Below are 21,886 nucleotides of genomic sequence, written 5' to 3'. Positions count from 1 at the left end.
TAGGCCTACCTGGAATCTCGGACCATGATGTTGTGTTCTGCGAAATTGACATCCAACCAAATTTTGTAAAACAGACCCCACGGAAAATTGGAGGACTTAAACGCATTTGGACCTATGTCAAACACTGCAGGTCAACGGGAAACATTCCCCCACTTAGAAATAATGGCAATCTGTACAACACAGCCAAGGATAAAGCCAACATCCTCAACCAACAATTCAAGTCTGCCTTCACAAAACAGAGTTGCATGACTAAAGAGGAAATCCAAGCCAAAGTTAAAATGGATGGAATCTATCCAAAAATGGGGGATATAAACATACAAACTCGAGGAGTGGAGCAGTTGTTAAAAAATTTAAAACCAGGGAAAGCAGCTGGACCAGATAACATCAAACCTCGGATCCTGAAAGAACTTGCCACAGATGTAGCCCCCATTCTCACATTAATATATCAAAGATCCTACAATAACTCGGAAGTACTGGAGGACTGGCGGAATGCAAATGTCACCCCAGTTTATAAAAAAGGTGATAAATTTAATGCAATCAACTATCGCCCGATATCATTAACATGTGTCTGTTGTAAAATGATGGAACATATCATCACCTCTAACATCATGAACCACGGAGAGCGACAAGGAATCCTCTACCCACTTCAACATGGTTTTCGTAGAGGCCTCTCCTGTGAAACACAACTGGCAGAATTTATTGATGATGTAACATCCAACATAGACAACAGAAAACAAACGGACTGCATTGTGATGGATTTCAGTAAAGCCTTCGATAAAGTCAGCCACCAGCTACTCGTACACAAACATGACCACTATGGGGTCTCCGGCAAAACAAATGCATGGATTGAGGCATTCCTTTCAGGAAGAAAACAGGCAGTCGTTATTGAAGGAGAGTCATCTGAAACAGTGGATGTTGAATCAGGAGTTCCACAAGGATCGGTTTTAGGCCCAAGTCTATTCCTCTTCTACATAAATGACATACCGCTGAATATAACATCTAAAATACGACTTTTTGTTGATGACACCATTGCCTACCTAGTTGTCTCTTCACAGAAACACGCAGAAGTGCTGCAACACGACCTCGATCTCCTCACTGAATGGGAAACTAAATGGAACATGGAATTCAACACAGACAAGTGCCATGTCCTCAGTATCACAAGAGGACGTCCCTACAAATACACCTATAAGCTCCGAGGTCATATCCTATCACATGTACAGACAGCAAAGTACCCAGGTGTAACCATCACCAACAATTTAAAATGGAAACCTCATATTGAAGAACTTTGCAAAAAGGCAAATCGAACGATTGGATTTCTGAAAAGGAATGTTAACATAAACTCGATACATGTGAAGGACACAGCTTACAGATCACTGGTCAGACCCATAGTAGAATATGCGAGTAGTGTCTGGGACCCATATCTCCAGACTGACATACACCGATTGGAGATGATCCAACATCGAGCTGCAAGATATGTCACAAATCGTCACCACAATAGATCCAGTGTAACAGATATGTTGTCCCACCTACAGTGGCAGTCACTACAGGAAAGAAGAAGATAGGCCAGACTCACACTATTGTAGGCCTATAAACTCGCCAACGAACAAACTTTGGTTGATACGAGCACACGCCTGGTTCCACCTGTCCGTAAAACTAGAGAATCGCACTCGAAAGCTTTCCAAGTCAAGTTCTCCCGTACTGAAATCAAACGACAATCCTTCTATACCAGAACAGTCAGGGATTGGAACGCTCTACCTGCAGATACTGTGTCAGCGTAGAGTATCGAAGCCTTTAAGACTCTTCTCTCCCACACCGCTTAGCTTAAAAACTCTTATTATTATTATTATTATTATTATTATTATTATTATTAGGCCTATATTAATACTAAATTTATTAGTAATGTCTGTAGGCCTATATATTTATTTGCGCACACCTATACACTGTGTTTCATCAACCAGTTGATGTTGACAGATATCGGAAGAAGAAGAAGAAGACCCAAAATTTTTATCTGATTCCAAATGCCTATGGTTTCCATGGAAACCAGCCGAAAAATGGTAAAATAATGAAAATATCGATGTTAGATCAAAAGTTATGATGTAGAAAGGGGATAGAATAACTAGTTATCAATAGTTTATGTTTGCCCTAAGTTTATCTAGGAATATCTATTATTATATAGATTATTATGATTAGGTTTCCATGGTAACGGCAAGAAAAAATGTGAAATATTGAGAAATATTGATATGATTTCAGATGAAATTATTTTTTTCACTACATAATTTTTGAAATGAATCAGACATGATAATCAAGGCCTGTCAGTTAGGTCTGTAGCCATAGGCTCCTATTGCAAATTGATTTAAATATACCCATTTTATATATTATTTGCTAAATGAATTTTAGTTAAGAAAAGCAGAAAATTAGGCTTGGCCTAGCTCAAAACGCTGAAATTTGAAATATATTCATGATATCACAATAAAATCAATCAGTTTAGAAACATAAACCAAGCAATAGTAATAATACTACTAATAATAAGTAGGCCTAAATAATAATCCATTTGTTTTGTTTTGAGCTAAACTTCAACAATATTTTATATATATTTCAATTTTGCTGCTTTTGGAAAATCCCCTCGGGAGCCTCACTGTCCCATCACGTGCCTCTATTTTTGCCCGTCACAAGCCTCAATTCATCCCATTAGACGCCTCCCTGATCAATATTCTCTGTACTAGGTGGTTGGCTCACGGCTTCTCATGCTTCTGTGAATGAGACCGTGAAATGGCCCCAAAACGCATCTCCGGCGATTGAATTTTCAACAGCCGCTTTACCGACGGGAGCGTAGAGGCGATCCGGGAGCAAAAAAAATTGATTGCCGATCATTTCGCTAAATCTGTCCTGATATTCAGAAATATAGTGATGAATAATTATGAATCGGAAAATAAATACAATAATTCACCACTAGACCGATGAATAATTGTTGAATATTGATCTCATCACGAGCAGCGCGGCGCGTCGACATTCAATAACAAGTGCCGGCCGCCATTTTGTATCGCTTGCTGCAACGTAAAACTTAGAAATCGACTGTTCCGGCAGCGATCGCTCAGCCCCGACACGAAATAAAATCATGCGGTCTTCAGTATTTGAAATTCAAGATCCTAAACCTTCCGATTCTTGATTCCTCGCTTATTCTGGGTCCTAAGCTGACGAATTTTGCTCTTGAAAAAGGGTATATTTCGATTTCTATTTTCTTCGACTAAAATGCGGATTAAAACACTAAACCAACCCCCAAGTGATAAAGATCGATCTTATTGGTTGATTCAAAAAGATTTTAGCTCATTTGCATTGATAGACAGGTTTTATGAATGATTTTACTACGCGATGTCAAAACGCGTAGTAAAAACGCGCATCACTCAAATATTGAGAAATATTGATATGATTTCAGATGAAATTATTTTTTTCACTACATAATTTTTGAAATGAATCAGACATGATTGTCAAGGCCTGTCAGTCAGGTCTATAGGCTCCTATTGCAAATTGATTTAAATGTACCAATTATATATATTATTTGCTTAATGAATTTTAGTGGTGGAAGTTTGAATTCTTTTTCTAACCAGTCTTCGTATTCTAATTGATTTCCGATGCGATGTAAACTTTTTGCTCTGTCACTGTTTGATTTTATTAGTCTACGAATGGCGATTTTAAACTCTTGGTTGAACACAGGTTAGCAATGGAATCATGTTCTGAATGAATAGTAGTGTAGTGTTGATTTTGCCAAGAATCTTCAAAGCATGGCCAGTATCCATATTACTGAAAAAAAGATAAAAGATCATTTATTGATATTTTTATCCTTTTAAGCCCACTTGGGACTTTAGTCCCAGCGGGCTATTGCGTTCACTTTTCATCCGTCGTCCATCCGTTCAGACACATCTTCAGCCCAAAAACTGGCCCTGTCAGAATCAAGATGGCCGACTGGCAGCCATTGTTGTTCGCTAAAATCAGCACTTTTTACACATTTTCGAAGTTTACGAGGGAAATTTTGAAGACGCTTTGATCAATTACCTTGATCTTTCGATTATATTTGAATCTACCAAGGGCCCATCAGCATAAGAAAAATTGGGTCCATCTGACTCAAGATGGCCGTCATATGACCTTTTTAGTCTCCAAAAATGTCAATTTTGGCCGGAATTCTAGGTCCTGTAGCTTCCTACTGGTTTTCTATATTATATTTGTACCAATACATATTTTGTTACCACAATCAATTGCAAAGTTGTAGCTCATGACATCATCTATGATTGTGGTGAGTTTTAAGGACATTAGTTTTAAGGACATTCTATATGGTCACCAGGGGGCGTTGAAAAGTACAGACCTGCCTACCCCTACGATATCGCCGTAGTTTCTTTGGTAATTCATGCCTCATTACGACGCTACGACCTGACTTTGGAAAATACGATTTTCATCACTATCATCTAAAAATACAATGATCGGTGATTTCTGGTAGCCATAATACGAGCGATGATCTCTCTAAAAGAAAATTACGATTCCGATGCGAAAAATCATTGTATTTTACGGCCAATACATTAAAGGCTTTTACAGCGATGTAGTAGTTTGACTTTATCGATTAGCGCGCCTCTTCTATGTATTAGTCTCGAGTACACTCCTACGCGCGGCACTGATTACAGAGCTGGAATATACTAGTACATAAAGCGTTGCAATGCTGCGCGCTGTTAGGCCTACTTGTTGGCGGCGTGGCCGTACGCTATACAAATGTGGAGGCATCGGGTGATTAAATAACCCGATAAATCAGGGAGAAAAAAATAATTGCTATAGGGGCCTAGTAGACAAAATAAGCATGGGTAAAAATTAATTTTTATGTCATGCGATAAAACTTTTGTGTGGGATTCGAACGCAAACATTGCCGAGACTAAGTTCACCCACAGTCCTTTGCGCTGCAGCCATTGTTCTGTTCGCAGTGTGGGCGGGAATAAAAATGCCTAAGCGTGTCAGCGCGGGTAATGATAATGACGTCGATTCATCGCCCGCTACAAAGAAATCGAATCAACGGTTTATCGACTTCTATTCTGAAAAGTGGCCTTGTTTAAAACCGTCTGTAAAGGGAGAATGTTTCGCATACTGTTCGACGTGCAATATTAATATATCGTTCTCTCATGGCGGGCAGTCGAATTGTCGTAGGCACATAGAAACACAAGGAGACAAGGATTTGACGAAAGCACTGTCAAAAACACCTTCAATCCAAACATTGTTTACTGAAACGAAAGAAACATCTGAAATTGCTTTAAAACGAAATATTACTAAAGCTGAAGCAAAAACATCTGAGCTAATCGCCGAGTTGAACTTGCCGTTGAATACTGCAACACGATTAACCAAGCACTTCAAAGAGATTTTCCCTGATTCAAAGATTGCACAAGGTAAGTGCCAGAAAAACAAGATGTTTTGGTATGGTAGGCATACTTACTATTCAATGATAAACAACATGATAATAAATTAAAAGGATTGTACGTAATATTAGGCCAAAACAAAATATATGTGTGGTTACGGTCTCCCGACCGATTCAAATAAATTACCGCCGAGTCATTTTATTTTAGTGACTTCGTCATCAAAAATTTTGGAGTAACCGTTTTTCATGTTCTAACATCCGGAAAATGCGCAAAACATATAAAAGTCATCGATAAAACTTTTCCAAAATCGATATTTAACATGAAGATTGCCTTTAGAAGTTTGGATTGCAATCTTTATGTCTTGAAATTTAGGGATTATTATCGGAATGTGACTGCCATGTGAGTTAACATGACTGTATTTGACAGTTGAGCTACTACTAGCGCCATCTATCGAACATAAATTGAACCTGTTGCAAAATTTCACTCCAAATGCTATCATAAATCATTGGACATGTCTGTTGTCTAGTCTCTGTTGAATTGTAATAAGACATATTTTTTACAGTGTTGGAGTCTCTGATTCAACAGGCAATAAATAGTCCTATTGATAACTAAGATATTTTTTTGTAAACATTTGGAGACCTAGGTATGATACATCATAGTTTTACACATTTCTTCAGCTTCAAAATTTTGATACTGATGAGAGGGAAACAAGGGTTATGATGATTTATAATTACCAAGTAACGCATCAAAAAATTCTTGAATTAATATGTATGTTTTTGGTTTACCTTTGTCAGCGATATGATGTTGGCATTGAGCCAATTCATGTAAAATCGCGGTACGTTTTTTTATGTGAGCATTTGTTTCATTGGTTCTTGGCTTAAAAGACGTATAATCGATGCGATTGAAGACATGGCGAACCTCCGTCGATGACATGGTCAACTGAGTTAAAATTCTACGAAAAACTGTTTTTGGCGGGAAAATTCTTAGCTCTCGCGTATAAAATTGCAATGACCTCGATTGGGGGGGCGTTGTCTCTACGAACAAATGGGATTGTTTTTTGGATATACGGGGAATTCCGGCGCTACTAAAATTATGGGAAAGCCATAGAATGTGTACGTTTCATTGGACTAGGTGCCGTATACGTGCCGATTTCAAATGCTCATTGCTGGTGAGGATGTAATTATTTCACTCATCTGCCATAGGTATTGTTTCATTTTAATACCCGGTGATTGTTTTGATTGACATTGAGGTGTAAGCGAATATTCACTTACACGAGGCCTCCACATGCACGCGGAGTGCTACACCACACACACACACACACACACACAAGCTCGTACAGTACACTACGGTGATGCTGTAACGCGTGAACGTTTGATATGAAAATAGGCTGAATAATCATAGCAGAAGATGAGCGCTGTGTTTTCTGTTCGATAGAATTTGTAATAAATTGTAATTTCTTGTGACCTGAAAATACTAAGCAGCAAACTAAAAGGTCTGTCGAGGTCTGAATATTGTAGTGGTAAATTCCAGGACTTAAAACGATCTAATAGCCGATTTCTTCTGTACCACCGATATTTTAGCTTCCGTGGCCAACATTGGAAGAGGTTTCCAAGACCCAATATTCAGCCACCCTCTGATATGTGATGAATTTTAGGCCATCCCAAAATAATGGTCTGTTTGCCGTAACCCGACCAACCTGACTTCAGAGGTACCGAGTGAAAACTTTTTTCTAGGATTCATTGAAATAAATTTTATTTTTGATAAAAACAGCCGACCGACTATGAGCTACGTATGTTTGAATTCTAGTGTGCATGGTGTGAAAACATGCCTTGACATGTGGCCTAGTTTAAGTTTCCAGGAAACTGGCAGTGTTCCAATAAGCTGCCATTCATTCTAATAGTGACTAAAGTGACTGAATAGCTGGTAACGTGAAAGCGCGCACATATTCAATGTACCGTTTCATTTTTAAGACAGAGATGACGCTCTGGACGAAGTTATAATTTTAGAATAATTCTTGAAATCTACGCTATTAGACAAATTTCCTGTGCGCAACGTAGATGATTTTTTGCGATATTGTTTCCATGTAAAAAAGCCCAAAGGTGAAAAATTTGTTTTTTTTTTGCCCAAAAATTTTGCAAAAAAAAAATTCTACCTACCTACCGACTCATCCTGAAAAGTTGAGTCGGTGTTGCAGCAAACAGACAATTATTTTGGGATGGCCTTATTTGAATATTTTTTCATATCATATTAAACATATTTTTTTGAAAATATAAAATAGTTTCCCTGCCGTGCCTACCTGTACCCTACAAACTTTTAGACGTGGACCGCAAACAAATGTATATCTTTGGTCTTATTTGACTACAAAATAATTCTTTAGGAAAGATAAAATACAATATAAACTGTGGATCTTTGAAGTCACGAATTAAAAAGATTTTTCAAGCAATGCCCTTACTCCAAACAACCTCTAGCTTTCAAGGTAAACCACACTTTGCCCATGGGCAATTTATTTACTTGTTGGTGAAGGTTCTTATATTTTTTTTTGGCCTTATGTCACACTGGGAGGGTGTGGGAGTTGACATTCTATTTTACACTGGTCTTCCACTCAATTTTTATTCCACTTTCGAATTTATTTGTTATTTCAATTATAAGATTACCCATTTCAGGTTACAGCTGTGGACGTAGTAAAAACACGGTCGTCATGAAAAAATCAGCAATAGTAGTTCAGCAGTCAATTATCAGACGACTAAGAACACAACCATTTACACTATCAACTGATGGTAGCAATGATGACAACCATGGAAAGCAGTAACCCATTGTTGTTAGGCTGTTTAATGGTATAACGAAGAATGTGGATTCGGAGCTCCCATCTGTACCAACTATTGATGGCAGATCAACTGGTAAGTTTTGTTTCTGAATTTGTTTTGAATAGGGAAATACATTGATTCATCTTCATGAAATAGATGTTAAACTAACCTAACTATATACTTACTTTCGGTTTAATTTCAGGTGAAAATATTTTTAAACTTTTAGACAGTGAGCTCAGTAGAAACAACATTAAGTGGGAAAACTGTCTTGCATTGGGATTAGACAATACGAATGTGAATGTGGGCGATAAGAATGGTTTGGTTTGCTTTAGCCAAGAAGAAAAATCCTGATATTTACCTGTCAGGCTGTGTGTTGCATTTGGTCCATATTGCAGCACGGAAAGCTGCTAATGCACACCTACCTGGTATTGATGATATATTAGTTGATGTCTTTAATTATTTGAAAAAGAGTGATAAAAGGCAGTCGGAACTTGCATCTCTTACTACAGAATGTGGACTTGCACCAAAACCTGTTCTTGAACATGGTCAAACAAGGTGGCTAAGCATTGGAAAGTGATTATGTAACTATATATATAACTGTTAGTTTAAATGGTAAATTAAGATTTATCTATTTCTAGGTAAAAAGTTGTAATTCAATATTTAAAGATAATCGTTATGTGTTACATATACTTTTCAGGTGCATTGAAAGGTTGATTTACAATTGGGAACCTTTGAAAAAGTTTTTCAACCAAGAAAAAGCTTCAAAAGCTGTTGATAATAGACGTAACCAAGCTTATGCTAAAGCAAAGAGCCAATCACTCTGTGAATTCTTCAGGTCGCCTACTAATAAGTTGTATTGCCTTTTTCTTAATTACGCAGTACATGTCTTTGATGACATACTACTAAATTTGAAGTCCCAGGAACCAAAAATTCATCTCTTGAGGGAGGTCTATCAAAGCCTTAATTGGAAAAATCCAACAACGATTTTTAAAACCGTCTGCACTGGTAGGATTTACTTTTGATAAGGTTCAGTATAAGTTGAATTACAACAGAAAGCCAAATCATTTGATCATGATAGGTGATGATGCACAGTCATTTATCAAAGATAAAGACAAAAACTATTTGAAGGACACAAGGATCACGGAGTTCTACGCCAACATAGTCAAATACTATACAAGTCTGCTGGACTATATGTTGGATAAACTCCCTGTATCTGATAAGTTGCTTCACTGCTGTGAGGTTGCTGACATATCGTTGGAAGAAAGTGTTCCTCAAAGTCATCTTGAATTCTTTATAGATAGGTTTCCGTGTATCATACCACATGGTGTTGCCAAAGAAACTATTCTGGAGGAATTTTGTTTGTACCAAGTAACTGATTTCCGCCATCTTACAAAAGAATTGACCAATTCTAGAATTGAGAAAGTGTGGCAAAAGGTTGGATTATATGAAGATGACATTTATTCAGAACTAGCAACATGCATGCTTCAACTGTATGCCAAAAATCCAGCCCTTCAGAAAGTCGGTGAAATCAGAAGACTTGTTTTCTTACCTTGAAATGTATGAAATTGTTTGTAATGATAGACTGAAAGACTAAGTCACTAAACAATTTAATGAATATGTTCATGATGGTGAGCTTATTGCGACGATAAATGTATCTAGAAAGCCGAGATTAGATAGTGTGTGGTCACAAATTGGCGCAGTTGAAGAGTTTGATAGGGCTTATTCAAGAATTTGAGTTCTGTAATGTGCAGCATTCTGAGCATACCTCATTCAAGTGCACATTGTGAACAGATTTTCTCATGTGTGAGAAAAAATCGTACTGATCAGAGATTTTGTTTGGAAGACAAAATGCTTGAAGCATTGTTAGTGTTGAAATCCAATCCAAGTGAAATTGCTTGCACAGATAGTCATCTTGATGAATTAAAGCATGCATACTCTCATTCTTTGAAAAATTAACTACATTAGAGATAACTGTTGGTGTCAATCTCAATAAGATTCTGGTTAGTTTAGTTTAATGAAAAAATGTGTTCCTTATTTTTGCATTTATATGATCACTTCATAACAGTTTAGATTAGAATAAAAGAAAAACTTATGATTAGAAGATTGTTTTACTTCATTTATTATTCTGTGACAATGTAGACATTTTAAAAGTACTCTGAGGAAGTGAAAACTACGATTTTGACAGAAAAGCAGAAGTCAAAATTACTCTTAGAAGAGTCTGAATACGATCTAGGAAAAATGGCAAAAAACTACTCTCTGACTGGCCCTATTACTACTGAAACTACTGGCAGCAAAAATTCTGGGTAGGCAGGTCTGAGTAGAATAACCTGGTATTTCCTTATTATATTGGTACCTAGGCATATTTTGTTACCATGATCAATTGCAAAGTTGTAGTTCAAGACATGTTCTGTGAATATGGTGAGTAAAAAGGTCGTTGGGTTTTGAATATGGTCACCAGGGGGCTTAGCAATAACTTAGTATTTCCATATTAAATTGGTAACGAGACAATTTTTGTTATCACAATCAATTACAAAATCGTAGCTGCTGACATGTTTTATGATTGTATTGAGTTACAAGGTCATTGGTTTTTGTATATGGTCACCAGAGGGCGTTGAATATTGAAATTGTGAGATTGTTGAGCATTTGAAACCACGTGGGCAAGGTGTCCCTGGACTCCTAGTTGTTTTTTACTTGGTACTGCTCATAGTATTTTTAGCCCACTTGGGACTTTAGTCCCAGCGGGCTATTGCGTTCACTTTTCGTCTGTCCGTCCGTAGACGGAATCCAGTTATTTTGGGAAGTTTTGAAGATGCTTCAAGGTAATGTCTTGATATTTGGTTTATACATGTATCTACCCTAGACACATCTTCAGCCCAAAAAGTGGTCCTATCAGAATCAAGATGGCCGACTGGCAGCCATTGTTGTTCGCCAAAATCAGCACTTTTTATGCATTTTCGAAGTTTTCGAGGAAATTTTCAAAAGACACTGATCAATTACCTTGATCTTTAGTTTATATTTGAATCTACCAATGGCCCATCAACATGAGAAAAAGTGGGTCGATTTGATTCAAGATGGCCGTCCTATGACATGAGAGAGCTATAACCAGCATGTCGGCATTTAGTCGTGTAAATTGCATAGGCCTAAGCCAGGCCCTCTGGAATTGAATTGAATTCGACACAGTAATTCGCCTGTAATTTGCGATGAATCTTATTAAAAATAAGCTTGAAGATTGGGTCTGGCGAGATGTCCACCCCTATTGTAGAAAATGTCATTGGTGATCAAATATGGCTGGCATTTGGGTGGTCATCTCGAATTTCTTGTTTGCATGATTGCAGCCCGCAATTCTTGATGGATTTCGACAAAATTTGGTGTGAGGATCAGGGTAGGTAAGCTGTCCATGCCTTTTGTATATGGAGGTCATCCGCTTTAAAATATGGCTGCCAGGTTAGCCATCTCGAATTTCTAGCACAAAACAGCCTGCAATTCTTGATGCATTTTCATGATACTAGGAGTAAGAATTTTGGTAGTTGAAATGTCTCATCCCTTATTGAAAATTGAGTTCAAGTATGGCCACCAGGATTGCCATCCATCTTGGATTTCTTCTCAGCTCGATACCTACACCAATTCTTGATGCATTTTTTCATGTAGTGTGATCTTTGCAGGGCAGCTAAAATGGGCTTGTCTTTTCATGTAAGGATATATTAACAGAAAATGAAAATTATCGCCACATAGCCTATACCATCTTAACCATTTTAAAACTTGTTACATCGTTACGATGTAAATCTTTCTGTAAAACTTTGAATACTGAATCATTCTTCTTCCACTGTGTCATGAAGGTACAAGGCCTATGGGCCTCTTGTTACAGTTAGACCGAAATTATCGCCGAGTTGTATGACGGTGTAACGTGCATCAGTGTTCTCCACAGGAAAAATTTATAGCAGGGCGGGAGTATTCAATATTATCCTCTCTGGCGAGCACCGAAGGTGCGAAGCCAATGCGGGGGGTTTGTGGGTCCTCCCCCAAGAAAATTTTTTAATTTAACGCCCCCTCATAGTGTCTGAGACAGAAAACCACACTGGAATTTCGTGAAAAGTCACAGATGATTTTAATGCTGGACGCCAAAAATATCACAATAAATCTACCGACGAAAGACTGGGCGAGTGGCTCAGTTACTATGATGTTGTCTATTTTTAGAGAAACTGACGACGACCTACGCACCGGAGAGAATGAATGCATGAACAAAAACTTACATGCAATTTTTTAGAAAGAAAAGCGCGACAATTTCTAAGTGTAAAAACTATTTTGATGAAATCAAATAGGACATACTTTTCAAGCAACAGCACCGAGGCAGCGCGGCGTGTAGTGTGAAGAACATGCCTCAACACGTGGCCTAGTTTTAGTTTTCCAGGAAACCAGGTACTTGGCTTTTGGCCAGGGATATGAATACATTATCACACTCACGCTGAGGCTGACTATATCGCTACATATCACTTTTTTGATGTGTTACCTTTACTGATAAATCTCAGATCAAAGAAAATCCTACTAGATATAAATGACACAATATCAATGGTTAGCAGTCAACAAAAACTTACGTTTATTGAAAAGGTTACACCGTGTCACTAGACTGGTTGCCTGTCAAGATGGAGACTGGTACCAGTCTAACTTGTGTCACATAGATTTTATTAAGTCAAACGAGCAAACATATCTTTCAATTATTTCACAGTCATTTAAGCTTCATCTTCACTGGTGGATTCTGAATCTACTGAAGTACATGTAGTAAGTATTTTATCAAAATCTAATTGAATTTTCCGATTTCTGATTTGATTCCAAAGTTTTGCTGCCTAAACATATGGGAATTCCCCAACATCTGGTCCCTCAATAGATGCCATCATTAAAGCGTTTAATGTTTTTTGGGACAGTCTATTCCTTAATCTTGTCTTAATTCGTTTAATTTGCTGAACCCGCGCTCACAGTCTAAAAGGAGACGAAAATAATTTAAAATTCACATGTTAATTTATTCATTCCGAGGTCTAATCAAAAAATATTTACTGGCAGTTGAAACAGGAATCACTAAGCCTGCGCCCGCTAGTTTGGCGAGGTTAGGATAAGCATTCGATTTACTAAAATTCTTAAGGGTTGCAGCAGTTGAACAGTATCTGTTGGGTTCCCTAATCATGAAAGTGCGACATGACGACCATTCGGCTAATGTCTGGTCCCTGGACAAACCCAAACCTTCAGAATAATGATCAATTAAGATCTGCAATGAGAACAAAATGTGATTATGAAACATAATTATAAAATGAGCAGTAGCTCAAAATGCTAATTCACTAACATCTATTTTGTCAACTCCATGTTCATTTATTTCAGCATCGGCTAGCGTTTTCGGGAAGGTTTCATCAACTTGAAAAACTGAAAATGCCTGCATCACACCGGTGTTAGGAAACCGCTCGTTGATATTTTGTATGAGAGCCTCGATGAAAGAATCGTGGACCTAAAATAAAAATGGATTTGTTATATTACACTTCGCTTTGTTAATTCATTGGCTAAAATAAATAACTTACATTTCGTTTGTAGCTGTCTTTGTCTGAGTTGTTCATGTTTAATGAGATATCAGCACTATTCTGCATAGAATTTATAATAACATCTGATTCTTTGAAAAACTTTCCGGGAACGACTAATCGCACTTTCAGATATTCTACGGTGCTTTCGACGAAGCTTTCTATTTCACTAAAGTCAAGGTTTTTACTCTGAATTCCAAAAATAAGAACATAATTAAAGTCATTTATCATATGAAGAATTTATTGATTATTGATTATTCTTTGATACCTGGAACCGTTTTGAGAGAATTGCTAACTGAGGCAGGATATCGCACATCACATGCAACGTGGTAACGAATCGCCATGTAGACACAAGCTTCAATAAACCAATGGCTTTTACATTGTTTCTCTCACTTGCTTCCCTCTCAAGACTAATTATTACGCTGGCGATTATACAGCGCAGTGTGTCACACGCATTTTCATGTGAAAGCCATCTAGTTGTTAGTGCACGCTTTGGTTTAAGAACAGGATCGTTGATATTTTCCTGAAACCCAACGTAAAAAAATCTGAAATTTAAGCTCTACATTATATTGTTTATTCAAACAGTTATTGATATATAGTCATTATGATCAGAATAATGAAACATAAACTTATTTACTTGTATTTTCTTGAGTCCTGCCATTCTAATTGCTGAATTTTCGTAGAAGTAATATCATTCGCAGAGTGTCATTGAATGTCTTGATATATGGCACTTTTTTCCCTGCATCTCCCATTGCTAGGGCCAGTCGATGTGCTACACAATGGCAGCTTACAACCATGGGGGAAGCCTGGAAAACCAAATTAGTTGTAAACATTGTAAAATGCGTATTATACCGTCTTGCTGAAGTGACGGTACTTACGCGTTTCATCAATGTGGCAACACCATTACGACTGCCAACCATAACACTTGCACCGTCGCTGCCAAATCCTGCGACTTTTCGAAGATCGAGGTCACTTTCCTCTAGAAAATTCTGAAGTTTGCCGAAGATAGCCTCTGCTGTCACGGACTGCATCTATAAATAAATTATTTTTCTTAATTAAATTGGTACATTTTCTATGTTAATCGATATGGCTTTGAGTTGGATAACAGAGGATTAATACTATATGCATTATTGTTTTGACGACTTACCTCTTCAGCGCCGACAAAGGTGACATTTGGATCTCCTTTGTCATCCAAATACTTGATGTAAATAAGCATTTGTTCCGTTGTTGTTATGTCTGACGATTCATCAATCAATACAGCATAAACTGGAGAATTTCGTATTGCTTCCAGTCTATCATTCCGTATTGCCTGACCTGAAAAAAAATAATTTGGGTACATAAATGCTTGAAATGTATTTAAAACGCGATGAATGATTGATGATTTTACCTAAGCAGAAAACTATTTCCTGCATTGTCCTTTCAGAAGTATAACTAGCATTCGTTTCCACATCAAGCACATCAAGGTATGTGCAGCCTAGATCTTTTACAAGGGTTAGTAGGGACTTGTAAGTAGTTGTATGTGCGATGTCATGACGAATCAGCCAGTACATGCATCGCAATGCTGCAATGAATGCAGTTTCCTGAACTGTCGCCATGCTTGAAAATGCCGCCTCTAACCCCCCTTTCTTCTTCGATTCTTCTCTCTGGCGCTGTAGAGTTACGGACACTGAATGGCAATCTGTTTTCTCATGTTCTTTGATTTTGTCTTCCCGAATTGAAGTACATGTTATAGCGGTCCAAAAACGCTTTCCTTTTTTGAGTGCTGTCCATGTCTCGTACATAATTTACAAAACATTCCGTCATCTGAATCAAATGTATGAAAATTATTTTGTATGCAAAACCATACTGTACGGAAATTTGCAATAACTTGTGATCTTGTTGCAAAAACCTGTTTTGATCTTCAATTTGATACTTTAATCGAAATTTTATATTATTATATATCAAGAATCAGGCCTATTAAATATGTGCTACGGTACCCATGCTGTGTTCCGGTTTAACAACTATGAACTATGGCCTTGGGGAGATAAGATGGGGTGTGATGGACTCTGTGGAATTCTTCATATATATAAACAAAATGTTCAGGTGAAAAAAATGAATGAAGTAAAAGTTGATTACACTCACCTACGTCGTCGTACCGAAGCCACGTGTAACGTTTCAACCAATTTTGATCAAAACCCTTTGATCTGTGCTTCGATGATGTGTTTTTAGCTCAGATGTTACAACGGATGTTGAGGCTTCTATAGGGACCTCATTTTGACTGACCGTGTCAACCAATTTTCGTTTTTTTACAATACCGAATGAAAATAAATTGCTCATCTTGTCAGTGAACACGAAATTGCACGAAAAACGGTCGAGATATATTCCGTGTCACTGCGACTGTACAACTAAACAGATAAACAACTAGACTTCGGTTATAAATATTAACTACACTTTATTTCGTTACTATGGTTATTCTGTGATTGTTGCGGGTCAGAGAATTCTTTCAGTAAACTTTTCCCCACGTTGCACATCTGGTTAACAGATACGCCATACGTGATCTCAGTTTGCCTCCCATAAAGATAGTAGTTGCGACTATAAAATAAACAACAAACCAAAAAGTGGGTTTCATTAATCCAAACGAAAACGAAACCAGAACCGAAATTTATTTCTAAAAAACTCTTTATATATAAACTTCATTTGTACATTCATTTATTGATGATCCACAGATGCTACAACAAACTTTATCGATCAGTGAGTGGCACGTGCCATATGCGGCGCGCGCGCTCTCGTAGATACTGATAGTAGGCGTTCCAAACATTGAGCTGCCAATCATTCTAGAGACCGCCTTTATCTTAAACGTTGGCTACGTTCCAACTAGAACATTCCACAACCATCCGATTTCACAACTTAGACACATCGTGATTTAGCTTCCCGTAAATTACGCATATGACAACGAAAAAAATTTAAGCAGGTCGGTAAAAACATTAGGCAGGGCGCTGAGTTTTTAGCATGGCGGCATATAATTTCAGCAGGGCGGTCCGCCCTGCTAAAACAGCCCGTGGAGAACACTGTGCATTTATTCATTTATGTAATGAGGCTGCCTGTACATAGGCCTATGGCCTTCTTTGATGGTAAATAATGATATGATGATATGCAGCTGTCAATGATATGCAATGATTACATTACATCTCTGCCTAAATGGGTACCGGTGTTATCCACATTACATCTCTGCCTAAATGGGTACCGGTGTTATCCGGTAATACCTTCAATTGGATAAAGTGAAAATAACATTTCGGTTTGCTACATTGATTTTCACGTTTCTTTAAACCGGTAAATTCCGAGTCCGCCATATTGAATACCGGTATTCAATGTTTGTGTAATTCATTTATACAAACATTGAGTATCATCTAAAACACGGGTGCGGCATAGCCACTAAAACATGGCCCTACCTGAACGTCTGGATTTCGGTCATTTGTGATGCACGTACCATAATTTTGTGTTCGCATACGATGTTTTACAAGTAATTCTTCGGTCTGGAATTCGACTATGTTACGAGTTTCAGTTATACGAAACCACTGTCCCTCGAAAGAAGATGAAAATTCCTTTCCTGTGGCAGTGTGTTCGTAAGAAAATGGATTTTCGCATATTTTCATGCTGCAGGACTTGACGTCGAATGGACAGCGAATTGGTTGAAAGATCATTGAGTGGATGAGCTGGGGGGTTAATCCATTTCATTGATAGCTGCATTACTGGAGACATATTGCGTAGCAACTGCTACGGAGTCGCGTCGATAGACTGGTCTGATTTCTTCGGCTGCGGCTGCCATTGGACCTAAAGGCAGCCTGTCTTTAAACGCGATGTTGTGGTGAATAGGTCTTAGATTATTGATGCGGTATCGCAGCTCTGTCATTGGTTCCTTGATTCGCCGATGTAGTTGCTACCGATCAATCCTTTAACCGGGATTGAATCTATTTGTACATTTAAAATTGCATCCCTATATCGTTTACTGACATATTTTCAACTTCGTCGAATCATCTAATCTCTGCATTTCATAAGGCTGTGCTAAATCTCTGGGCTCATGAGCAATTATATCTCTGGGCTCATGGGCAATTATTACTTTCAACGAAATAAACTTTATCATAGATTTTCATTTAAGTTGTTATCGGTTCAATTATTACACGTGCTTGTGTTGATTGTCATAGATAACATCAAAAATAGCGCCACCGCAGGTTGTATCTGAACTATACGCACGGAGTGAAGGATAAATAAATGACAAATTACGGCTAATTCTAGCTAGCTAGTTATATATATACTAATGTTTCTTCCGGTTAAGAAATCACAGAAAGTTCAATTTTGACAGCATTTGCCCTTTAAATTCCCCAAGAATACAAAGACAAAAAACGGATACATTTTCATTGGTCACTGGCTAAAATGTGCATTGTAAAATCGGAGTATACATGCAGTATTGGAAGAAGACACAGACATTGAGTGATGGAGGAATTATTATATCATTGAATAAATTTGTCACACTTCCATGTCCGGTCCTACCTCAAAATTCGGCTACATCAGAAAGATATTTTTGGTCCCACGAGATGCAAGGTCAGCGAATTCTACTGTACTAAGAATGTGTCGGAATGATGTGCAGTTTGAAACTGGAATGGTTGGATAGAGCTAGCATCAAACATAAACCTTCAAGGGAATAATGAGTGGAAAATTTCAACTCATGCAGATCTTTGTGAAAATAAGCCCAGAAAACAAGCTTAAGCATTTGGAAATTAAGACAGTATTGAATTCTAAATTACACTTCAGCACAAATCGTGACATGTATATTTGTTATAACTAGTGGAAAGCCTGTGAAAAACATGGATGAGTAGAACTTCGTGTTTTATTCATTGCATGCGAATTGAATAGGAGTGTTTTAAAGTGGCCCATGATGCGGTGTGAATACCGGTGCCCGTTGAGACCATATGGGATCTTGGGACCGACTTGACCTGTCCCCGAGGATACTCAGTCCCTTAATCACATACTAAGAATTTCGTGGAACCCATGGAGGCCCGTAACAGAACTATAGATCGCAAACAAATATGTAAAGTACCGATATGGTCATTTCTTAATGTATGAATTTTATGTGGTACTGAAGATCTAAACCTGTGGGTGCAGCATGTAACGGGTAAAAAACAAAAATGTTCAGTCACACGCACTTGGGCCTCAGCCCAATACAATCACTCTGCTGACTTCAGTGATTTTATTGCTTTGAACCAGCAGCAGTACCTCGTTAGTAACAGTAAGTGGGTTTATTGCTTTTTTATTTACTATGATAGTATCATATGTAACATTTGAAAAACTGTTTCGTGATCTTGGGTCATAGAGGCAGCAGTAACTTGTACTGTATCAACTGACAACTCAAGTAAAAGGGTAACTGACACTTTTTGGTTTACCTTTGTCAGCAGTATGAGGTTGGCGTTAAGCGGGAAAATTCTTAGCTTTTGCGTATAAAATTGCAATGACCTCGATCGGGGGGCGTCGTCTCTACGAGCGAATGTGATTGGCTGTTTTTGGGATATACGGGGAATTCCGGCGCTACTAGAATAATTATGGGAAAGCCATTAATGGCGAACGTTTCATTGGACTGGTGCCGTATATGTGCGAATTTTAAATGCTCATTGCTGGTGAGAATATAATTATTTCACATATCGCCATAGGTATTGTTTGATTTTAATACCCACTACACAAGGCCTCCACTAGCGCAAGAGTGCTAAACATTAGACTGTTGCACTCACAAACACACGCTCATACAGACTACTATATGGTGATGCTGTAACGCTGCTTTGCGCGTGCACGTTTGGTAGGATAACAGGCTGAATAATCGTCGAAGCAGAAAATGAGCGCTGTGTTTTCTGTTTGATAGAATTTGTAATAAATTGTAATTTCTTGTGACCTGAAAATACTAAGCAGCAAACTATAGGTATAGGTCGAGGCCTGAATATTGTAGTGGTAAATTCCAGGATTTAAAACGATCTAATACTACGCCCCGGTGTATTAGCTTCCGCGGCCATACATTGGAAGAGGTTTCATTCCCAAGACTCAATATTCAGCCACCCTCTGATATGTGACATCATATGAATTTTATTTGAATATTTTTTCATATTGTGAAAAATATATTTTTGAAAATATAAAATAGTTTCCCAGCCGCACCTGCCTGTACCCTACGAAATTTTGGACGTAGACCATAAACAAGTTTATCTTTGGTCTTATTTGACTACAAAATAATACTGTAATAAGGATAAAATACAATATAAACTTCTAGAACTTTGAAGTCACAAATTAATAAGATTTTTCAAGCAATGCCTTTACTCTAAACAACCTCTAGCTTTCAAGGTAAACCACACTTTGCCCATGGGCAATTTATTTAAAGATTTTCTACTTTTTAAACTAAACGATAGATAAAATTATAAAATAAGGCTATGCGATTTTATAATTGGAAAAATCTTATGAATGTAGTCAGAATTGATGATTTAGATGTTCGCGCACCTGTTCAGTGAAAAAATTGCTTCTGCTGAACACGTGGTAGGAACACGGATGTATAAATCATCGTTTTGGATTATCATTTAGTGATAGTAAGTAAGATCATGGTTAGATCTAATAACGAGGACATTTTGACTTATGAACTGATGAATCTTAGACAGAATTTGCCGCAGGAAAAATTTCAATTCTTTGCTTTGAAATACACCTCGTATTGGTAGCTCGTATTGGTAGGTCACTATAGAATATTTCCTCATCCATCCTATTCTAAAACTTAAAAATAATGTTTGTGAAAGATTTGTGATGTAATTTATCAAAACTCTTCTGCAGCATGAAACTTGAATCGAAAAACATTATTCCTTGGTTGTAAAGGCTGTAGAAATTTATTGAAAGTTTTTGTAGAGTTTTCAAGAGTTAGTTTTCAAACTACTTAGTCTTAAATGACTATGAAACTAGTAAATAGTAAACGAATATGAATTTATTTATTCTTTAGTGAGATCGAAATCTGTGAGTGCTTATGTTGGCTGGCTTATGTCGACCGCCGATGATCACGTGATAAGCATTTTGACAATAGATTTGAATTATTTTTAATTATGGGGAAATATAATTCCAGTAGAAATGCTATTTCTTTAAGATCTTATTCTTTCTGATTCTCTTTTGAATACAATGTGCTAGCGACATCATATAAAAATGGCCGCTCACACCATTATTCTACAGATGTCGTGTCTAGATCTTCTGTCCACTCATCTGCCGTGCTGAAGGTTTGGTTTACGTATGGAACTGCTTGAATTTTGAAAGTTAATGACTAATTGCTAATGACGCTAACTAGCGGTTATAATTTGTACTATGAATATGCGGTCTCTCATTGGCTGGAATCGCTGCGCTCAGTTCGGTCGCGTCGCAGATGAGCTTGTGTCCGTTGCGATCGAAAGCAACTGTCCGCCTACCGTAGGCCAGAGTAGAACATGGGCAACTAGCCAGATACAGCTTGCGACAAGTTACCGTCGCAAGCCGACTTATGTTGAAATGATAGAGCAGCAACTGGCGATAAACCCAGTTGCTTGTCGACATAAGCCAGCCTTAAGATACTTTATAGTATGCTTGTGGTGCTGAACTATAGGTGAACCATGGAACAGCAGTAACAGTGGTGAGAGCTTGGCATAGTGTACTCTAATAGCTTCATAGCAGCGGATTGAAATCTACTTCTTCAATTTGATCGATTTAGCCTATTCAAATTACTCCTTGATTCTTTGAAATAGGTTTTTGCAATCGACAATAGATCCTTCTACCTCCCTGGCCAGTTTCAAAGCTGTAAAACAATCTGGCATTGAGATGTAACAGCAGAAATACATGCAGTTTCCTCAAAATTCAATGCATTTCTATAAACACTATTTCTCAGCTGTGCCTTTAATGATGTTGCAGTGCGCACCTGCTGATTTAGCCGAAGCTGAACAGTAAGCGATGTAAACAAGGAAATGAGGTCAAAAATCATGTAACAAAATCACAAATTGCGTGTAAACTGAACATTTTTTAACAGGACGGTTGAAGATGAGTCTATAGATCAATAGAATACATTATGTTTTGAAATAAAAAAGAAAGTCTCAGTTTAGCCTTTAATGGCTATGCCAGCAGACCC

The 21,886-nt window shown here is 37.7% G+C and overlaps 1 protein-coding gene and 1 pseudogene across 3 annotated transcripts in view; one reads left to right on the top strand and one right to left on the bottom strand.

The window, feature by feature from the left end:
- The window catches only part of LOC141903821 (katanin-interacting protein-like), a 382,582-nt gene that overhangs the window by 805 nt on the left and 359,891 nt on the right, over nt 1-21,886 (top strand). The gene's annotated exons all lie outside the window — the stretch shown is intronic.
- On the bottom strand, nt 13,033-16,065 carry LOC141904303 (zinc finger protein 862-like; annotated as a pseudogene).

The sequence above is a fragment of the Tubulanus polymorphus genome, chromosome 4 (assembly GCF_964204645.1).
Source record: "Tubulanus polymorphus chromosome 4, tnTubPoly1.2, whole genome shotgun sequence".
In the NCBI taxonomy this organism is placed as follows: Eukaryota; Metazoa; Nemertea; class Palaeonemertea; order Tubulaniformes; family Tubulanidae; genus Tubulanus; species Tubulanus polymorphus.
The sequence above is the reverse complement of the archived record's forward strand: the minus strand, read 5'-3'. Positions and strand labels throughout refer to the sequence as shown.